The sequence below is a fragment of the Mercurialis annua genome, linkage group LG3 (assembly GCF_937616625.2).
Source record: "Mercurialis annua linkage group LG3, ddMerAnnu1.2, whole genome shotgun sequence".
Classification (NCBI taxonomy): domain Eukaryota; kingdom Viridiplantae; phylum Streptophyta; class Magnoliopsida; order Malpighiales; family Euphorbiaceae; genus Mercurialis; species Mercurialis annua.
The window spans coordinates 47,637,056-47,646,076 of NC_065572.1; positions in this window are offsets into that span (position 1 = coordinate 47,637,056).

The window sequence follows — 9,021 nt, forward strand, 5'->3', positions numbered from 1 at the left end:
CCATATGTTAAGATCATATCTTTAGTTCTTCTCAAGTACTTAAAGATATTCTTAACTGTAATCCAGTGTTCCGAACCTGGATTGGATTGATATCGGCTAGTCAAACTAACCACATAGGCAATATCCGGCCTAGTACACAACATAGCGTACATAAGACTACCAATTGCCGAAGCATATGGTATCTTTGCCATTTCATCTCTTTCCTCAGATGTCTTTGGAGACATATCCTTTGAAAGGTGAATTCCATGCCTAACAGGAATCAGTCCTCTCTTAGAATTTTCCATATTAAACTTCTTCAATATCTTTTCTAAGTAGAGCCTTTGGGAGAGACCTATTATTCTCTTAGATCTATCGCTATAGAGTCTAATACCGAGAATGTAAGTTGCTTCTCCGAGGTCTTTCATGGAGAAAGTTTTGGATAACCAAAGCTTTACAGAGGTTAACATACCGACATCATTTCCTATTAGTAAAATATCATCTACATACAAGACTAGGAACGTGATTGCGCTCCCACTAACCTTCTTGTAAACACATGGTTCATCTTCGTTTTTGATAAACTCGTAACTCTTTATGGCTTCATCAAAACGACGATTCCAACTTCTCAAAGCTTGCTTCAATCCATATATGGATCATTTAAGCTTACACACCTTGGAATCTTCTTCGGATTAAAAACCCTTAGGTTGTTCCATATAGATTTCCTCCTCAATATATCCATTAAGGAATGCGGTCTTGACATCCATTTGCCAAACCTCATAATCTAAATGTGCAACTATGGCAAGAAGAATCCGAATGGACTTAAGCATGGCTGCAAGCGAGAAAGTTTCTTCATAATCGACTCCTTGCCTTTGACGAAACCCTTTCGCAACAAGCCTAGCTTTAAAAGTCTCAACTTTTCCATCAGCACCAATTTTACGCTTGAAGATCCATTTGTTCCCTATTTGTATAATACCATCGGGTGGATCGACTAGCTCCCAAACTTGGTTACTGTACATGGAATCCATTTCGGATTTTATAGCTTCAAGCCATCTTGAAGAATCTATATCGCATATAGCTTCCTCATAAGTAGAGGGATCAACAATTTGATCATTTTCTCCATGAATAAACAACTCTTTTATATCATGAAGAAAATCATATCTTTCTGGTTGATGAGATACTCTACTTGATCTTCGCGGTGTTTCTGTAGATTTTACTAATTCTGGTTCACTATGGGTTTGATCAATCTCCATTGTATCATTTTGTTGGTCGTTAGACGACTCCTCATCTAATTCTATATTTCTTTCTTTGCCCCCTTCTTGAATAAATTGTTTTTCAAGAAAGACTGCATCCCGACTAACAACAATTGTTTGTTCGGATGGAATATAGAAATAATATCCTAAACTGTCTTTAGGATAACAAACGAATCTTCCCATGATTGATCTTGATTCCAACTTGTCGGTTATCAATTTTTTGATATATGCCAAACATCCCCAAATCTTAATATGCTTAAGACTTGGTTCCTTACCATACCATATCGCATAAGGTATTCTCGGAGCGGATTTAGTTGGTACTCGATTTAGAATATAATTTGCACTAAGAAGTGCATGACCCCATAATGAAATGTGTAAATCAGTGTATCTCATCATTGATCGTACCATGTCTAACAATGTACGATTCCTCCGTTCCAATACACCATTCAACTGTGGTGTTCCTGGAGGAGTAAGTTGGGAAATAATACCGCATTCTTTTAAGAATGTACCAAATCCCGTACTCAAGTATTCACCTCCTCGATCAGATCGAAGAATGTTAATACTTTTTCCAATTTAGTTTTCTACTTCATTTTTGAAGTCTTAAAATTTTTCAAAAGCTTCACTCTTGTCTTCATAAGAACAACATACCCATACCGTGATAAATCATCAGTGAAGGTAATGAAGTATAAATAACCATCTCGTGCCATTTCTTTAAATAGACCACATACATCACTATGTATGATTTCCAAAACATCTTTGGCTATACCACTTTGTCCCACAAAGGGTGATCGGGTCATTTTGCCTTTAAGACATGACTCGCAAGTTGAAATTGATGCGGAATCAAGATTACTCAAGATTCCCATCTTATCGAACTTGTTAAGTCTATCTTCCGTAATATGTCCTAATCGTAAGTGCCAAAGTTGTTTCAAGGTTTGATCACCGAGGGTATTAATTTCTAAAACATTATTTGTATTGCGAACAACTTCATTTAAGCAATAAAGACCATTTTGTACATAACCATAACCAACGATTTCATTATTATAGATAATTTTACAAACATCCTTTGTAAATAGGAAATCATATCCTAATCTTGTCATACAAGAAATGGACATGATATTTCTACAAGCGTTTGGTAAGTACAAAACATTGTTCAAATACAAAACATGTTTATACAACAAAATAGAAGATGATCCTATAGCTTTAGCCGCAACGCTTGCGTTATTTCCAAGCTTCAAGATCACTTCGTCCTTGTCCAACTTCCTCTTATTTGCTAGATCCTGTAAGGATGAACAAATGTGAGAACTAGCTCCGGTATCTAATACCCAAGCTTTGGACGAGCTATCGTTATTGGAATTGAAATAACAAGAAATTGACACACCCTTACCGGGATTTTCATTCTTCTTGTTCTTGCCCTTGGATTCCAAATACTTGGGGCAATTTCGTTTCCAGTGTCCCTCGCCTTCACAAAAGAAACACTTTCCTTTGTTCTCCGAGGTGCCCTTATTTTTTGCAATGGCCTTTTGGGCCTTCAAAACATTCTTCTTAGTTTTCTTCTTCTTAGTCTTACTAGAAGAAGCAACCACAAGAGAAACTTCCTTTCCCTTAACATTATTCTTTTTAGCTGTTATCAACATATTTGACAACTCAGCAAGTGTACATTCTATCCGATTCATATAGTAATTCATGATGAAATTACCATACGATTCCGGAAGGGATTGAAGGATCATATCCGTTTGGAGATTGAAGTCCATGATGAAGTCTAGACCCTCTAGCCGTTCGATACATCGAATCATCATGTTCACATGTTCTCCAACACCCTTTCCCTCGGAATGCTTCGCCCAAAATAATTGCTTAGATATCTCATATCTAGCAAAACGAATTGATTCACCATACAACTCTTGTAAGTGAAACAATATTTCGCGAGCTCCCGGATATTTCTCGTGTTGCTTTTGCAACTCGTTATTCATAGATGCCAACATATAGCACTTGGCTTGTTCGTCATCTAACTTCCACTTGTGCAATGCCTCATGTTCCTCAGGAGGTGCCTCAATCGGCAATGGTCCCGGAACATTTGTCTCAAGAACATATGCTATGTGTTCACTTGCAAGAACTATTTTGAGATTTCTTAACCAATAAACAAAGTTAGGACCCATTAAGCGATTATTGTCGAGAATGCTACTTAACGGATTCGATTTCATCTTATCTTATCAACCTATAGATAACAAAGATCTCTAATTAGTATTATTGTCTTGTATATTTAAACCATAATGATTTGGTCTTTAACAAAATGGTCTCCCACTATCTTTTTCGAATCCTACACTTCCAAAATAGGAAACGTAAATCTTTGTTGGAAAAGATTTCAAGCGGGTGATTGAATTCTTATAGTCATTGTTCTTTCCCTCAGGTACGCCTAACTGCCGTTATTGGGATCACAATGTACTACTAGTGATCAACACTTGTTCATCATATCTCATATGAGGTTCAGTCATTTCCAGCTCCTAATGTATTCACCCTCAGATACCCATTATCGTTATTGGGTTTTAGCATTAGTTAAGTTTAACCCATTGAATCAACTAATATGTATTAATTTGAATAATACAGGACTCAGGTACGCCTAATTGCCGTTATTGCCATGTACTATATCGATACGCCCGTAACATCTCATGCTTAACAATAAACTCAACAACGGCCTCTTGACGATATCATCTTACCCCTATGTATCCACAGCCGACAAGATGATAACTCAAAGCATGTTAGTTTATTGCTCCAATGGAGAGCCATTGATAAATCAATTTAATGATTAATCAATATAAACTTAATCTTTTAACTTTTAGGAAGATTTCTTAGGGTTTTCAGTTATTCCGATCTCACTAAACACACAACACACTTTAGCATGCATCTCATACATATTAAAGCTAAAATGAATCATGCAATCACACATGTATGATCATGGACTTCCTAGGTCTCATTCTTTAGCCACAAAAGAATGAGCAAACTATTACTTGTTCCACATGTTTTGTTGATGACAATATAATGCACAAGCGAGTCAGCATTGTGTTAAATAATCATATTAGAAAAATTTCCAGGATAGATTGGAGGGTCACGAGCATACCACTTAAGTACCAATCTCCTAGACAGAATTTAATCAAATGTAATTAATATCACAATATCGTTTGCTCGTTTTTGCAAACAAGACCTAAGCCCTAGGAATTATAAATTACATGCCAATTAATAATTCCTAAGTCCATGATTATTAATACATGCATTCAATCGTAAAGCTTTAATACTTGCTGATATGGTGGCTTTGATACAACTGTTGGAGCAGCGGGACGTGAGGGTCCGAATCGTATATTTCAATTCAGAATTGGAATTCCAACAATTCGGATCCAGAAATTGATCATATCAATAACAAATGAATCATCGTATCATCTAGTAATTAAAGCACGCATCTAGAAACCGTAAGAAGAATAGCTATGTCGATTCTCCAACGATTCTTGTAGTCCCGATAGAACGGCAACCTCAAGCTCGTCCACACAAGTATACATCCAATTGAATCCTTGCCTTGAAGTAATCTGCAAGAGTTCCTCTTGCCGAGCAACCCTAAGCTCAAACTCTCGCCTCGATTACGTCTTTGCTGGGATGTATGAAAAACTTTCTTCAAGCTTTCTGTGATTGATGACTACTTGAACTCCTTCAAATATGCTCTCTTAAGTGTGGTGTGTAGAATGAGCAAAGGCAACATCTATTTATAGGGTAGATCTTTGCTTAAGAATGCAACACCTCACATGCTAGGTGTCACACACCAAGCAAAGGTGTTGCCACCATTCGACACTTCACATGCTAGGTGTCACACACCAAGCATAGGTGTTGCCACCATCTGACACATCAGATGCTAGGTGTCACACATCAAGCATAGGTGTTGCCACCTTTTGACACGTCGGATGCTAGGTGTCACACACAGAGACATACATGACATCACATGACATCATCACGTGACATCATCACATGACATCATCGTGACATCATCACATGACATCATCGTGACATCATCACATGACATCATCGTGACATCATCACATGACATCATCATATTAACTTGGATAAAATACATTAGGCGCCTACTAATTTATAACTCTTACAAATTAGTCCCTAATTGTATTTGTTTTTTCATCTTAGATTAATTTTTGAGATATGCTAGTATCTATATGAAATCGATCTCTCGTAAACTCAATCGGTTGCACACCCTATTGTGTGTGACTAACTAGGTTCACATCTATATGGAAACGAGAGTCATAAGAAACGCCTTTCTTATATTAAATAATTAAATCCTATTAATTATTAATTCTCGTAGATCGTGAGTGACGTCTAGCAACATATCACGACCCCCAAATAGATATGAATGTTTCGATGCATTCTTAATGAACAAATGTTCATAATTACCGTACACTCAAAATTCCCTTCATCTAAGATTCCGATCTCGACTAGTGTCACAGTTAAGTCAAACACTGTTTGTCTTGATCATATGACTTCATCTCAGTTCTTATTCTTGATAAATATGACTTCCACTAGAAACAACTTTCTAAGTAAGTCATATACACCTGCGCAGGTTTTATCATCCATCAAGAACAATTTGAGATAGCATAGAATCTTTTCTCCGTTCATCCGGAGTAATAAATCCTCTCTTGGCTAAACCCCTATCTTCATATACAACTAACTAGAGCCAACACATCCCGCGATCCTAGCTCATGAAAGATCTAGGGATAAGGAGTATCAAACTCTAATCAGCTATATACAAGATAGTGTCACCGCAAGTCAAAGGACATATGTACAATTATGAAATAGATGATATTAAATTGACTTTGATGAAATACCATGTATAAGTCATCTAGCGTCACTTGTTCGACTCACTCAAACCCTTTAAGTGTACATATGTTTATTCTGATCCCCATCAAGTAGTATGAGACTCACTGCTTCCAATAATTAGTAACTGTTTATTAATCAAGAGAATAAACAGAGGTGACGATCTTTCCGGGATAATGCGATGCCCTTATTCGTAGGACCCCATCGATCGTGAACGGTTATTTAGATCACTTGTATAATAGAATCTGTCAATCATATTCTCAACAACTTAAGAATAGATTCTATCACAATGTGATAAGGACAATATGCAATAATTAAACACTTAGTTGATGAGGCACTTAGTTCAAATAAAACATATATATCATTGCCAATGGGATATATTTATACAAGTATAAATACAAAATGGCCCTAGGGCACATACTACTAACATCTTTCATCTAACATGACTCTCTGTCGTTTCATTCTTTATTCTATCATGAGAATAAATACTGTATCCTTAAATATTGCTAGCGCATCACATGTTAACTGCGTATGTCCTCCGGCGATAACTCCTTATTCACATTCTCTTTTAGCTTCACTAGCTTTATTACAAGTAATTGTTAACATGGCTTTATTCTGTTATTGGGGTTTATTTTATATGTCTTATTCTTATTTTTGAAGAGTCTTTTATTATTTGTCGCAGGGCTTTACATATGAGTTTACTTACTAAGCAAAACAATCTCAAAACATCTTTTGGCTGGCTAGCTTTTTTAAATCACTTTTCATAAATCGTTTGAAATCGTCAATACAATTGTAGCTCAGAGTGATGAAACCTCTCATCACCAAAGAGTTGCTCAAAATCACATTTCTCTACATTGTTATAAAGATATGATGCATGATCTATATTTTTTAAAAAATCATTTTCTTATGCATTCCTATCGTGATTATGCAATGTCGCATGCGATGTCTGAGCACAATTGTACCTTGAAAAAAATCATAAAAACTTTCAAAATTTTCATAAAAATCGTAAGTTTACTCTAGATTATACGCTCTGCGACTATTAACAGCTTCCTTTATTGTTATTGGGTACATTATAAATTTTTGTATTGCTGTCACTTTTTGATGTTTTCCTGACTATTCTTCTGTTAACACCACCTCTTCTTTTCCATATCTCCGATAGCTCAATTCAATTCAAAATTCTCTATTGCTGTAATCACTACACCCACTTCTTCAACACATTGTATCGTGTCATATACAAACGCAGGTACTAATGTTTCACATTGATTCCTCGTTGGAAACCCATCTCTTTCTTCACAACTTCTAAAACGTAATATAGGAATTACGTTTGCGATAATATATATTATGTGGTGTTTATTATATTATTCCTTTTGTAAATTATGTTTATATATTCTTTTATTGGTCGCGTGTTTATTAACATCGTTTCCTATAGGTTCTCACTTTCTGAGGTATTATCCTATAGGCGTATCCTATTATTGACATTCTATTATGCAATGCAGCAAACATATACATAACAATGCAAACATATTAACACATATTCAAAAAGAATATAAATCGTTGATACCTGGAGGTGCCTGATTTGGAACGCTAGGTTCCCTAATGACTATGCCGGTGTGTCGACCCCTAACTGTTCTACCGGAGTTACTTCCGCCTCTTTGTACAAAGTAGGGGTTGGTCCTAACTCTGGAGGATGTGTTGACGTAGTCCGGATGGTACTCACGTCTAAAATAGAAGGGTCGTACTGGATCGCCCTCCCACTCACGCTCAGTCTCGATTCTACGGGCCATCATAGTGAGCGTTCCAAAATGTTCACCTACGTATTCATATAACTCACTAAACTCAGGTCCTAAGCCTCTGCTGTACCTACGGTTGATGGTTCTATTACCCTCATTCAGATCAGAGACTCCCTCAACCATTCGCAGAAAATCAGCAGAATACAACCCTACTGTTAGCATTCCTCAAGAGAAGGAGCGCATCTGTCTCCTAACTTGATTTAAAGCTATCTGTGCTTGACCATTTGCTATATCTGCATCTTCTCTCAACTTGTTGTATCTCTGCACTCTAGACCAGAAATGCTCACTTCTGTACTGTTCAACGTTTGACTCTTCTAACAGTTCTTCTTGTTCATACTCTTCCTCCTGAGGATCTTCTTCTTCTGCCTCTTCTTCTATATCCTCTTCTAGATCCTCCTCAGGATCTTCCTTCGGATCTTCCTCAGGATCCTCCTCCAGATCTTCCTCAAGATCCTCCTCCGGCTCCTCCTCATTTTCTTCACTATATTCTATTTCTGGCGAGTGTATCCTATTTCTATTCCCAGAAGAACTGCCAATTTCTGATACAAACATATAGCCATTCTGATAAATTTCTGGCGATCTCCTATTATCTGCGTGGAATCCGTTCTGATGGACTCCAGATGGTTTGCCTATTTCGTTGTGAAACCCATTTTGAAATATAGGAGGCGCTTCCTCCCGTTCTTCAGCAGCATGTGACTGAGCTCCGTTCTGCCCAGACATGCTGAAAAGAAAAAATTCCAAACATAAGCGACCATCTGAGCCAATTTCCACACGCAGTTCCAATATTACTTATAAAATGCTGTAAACATTTAGCATTTAATCCAGCTGCACGTAGTTCGTAAGCAAATAACCATTTAACAATCCCAGCGCAAGAAGTAAACGCCTAGTTATCTCAGTCGTTCGTATATACTAATACTAATCACTTATTAGCTTAGTAGCCCAAATTCGCGCGCGTTGTACTACTTATCATTAATGCACATATCAAATAGATGCAGACAACTAAGGTCCGACTCGTTTGCTGCAGTAGTTCCTAGGTTTACTTACTGACAGAGTATTCAAAGTCAAACATATATTCAGACAAAACTGGCAGTGGAAACTGGACCAACTGCCCTCAAACAAACACTGAAACAAGCTTGCAGTGGTGA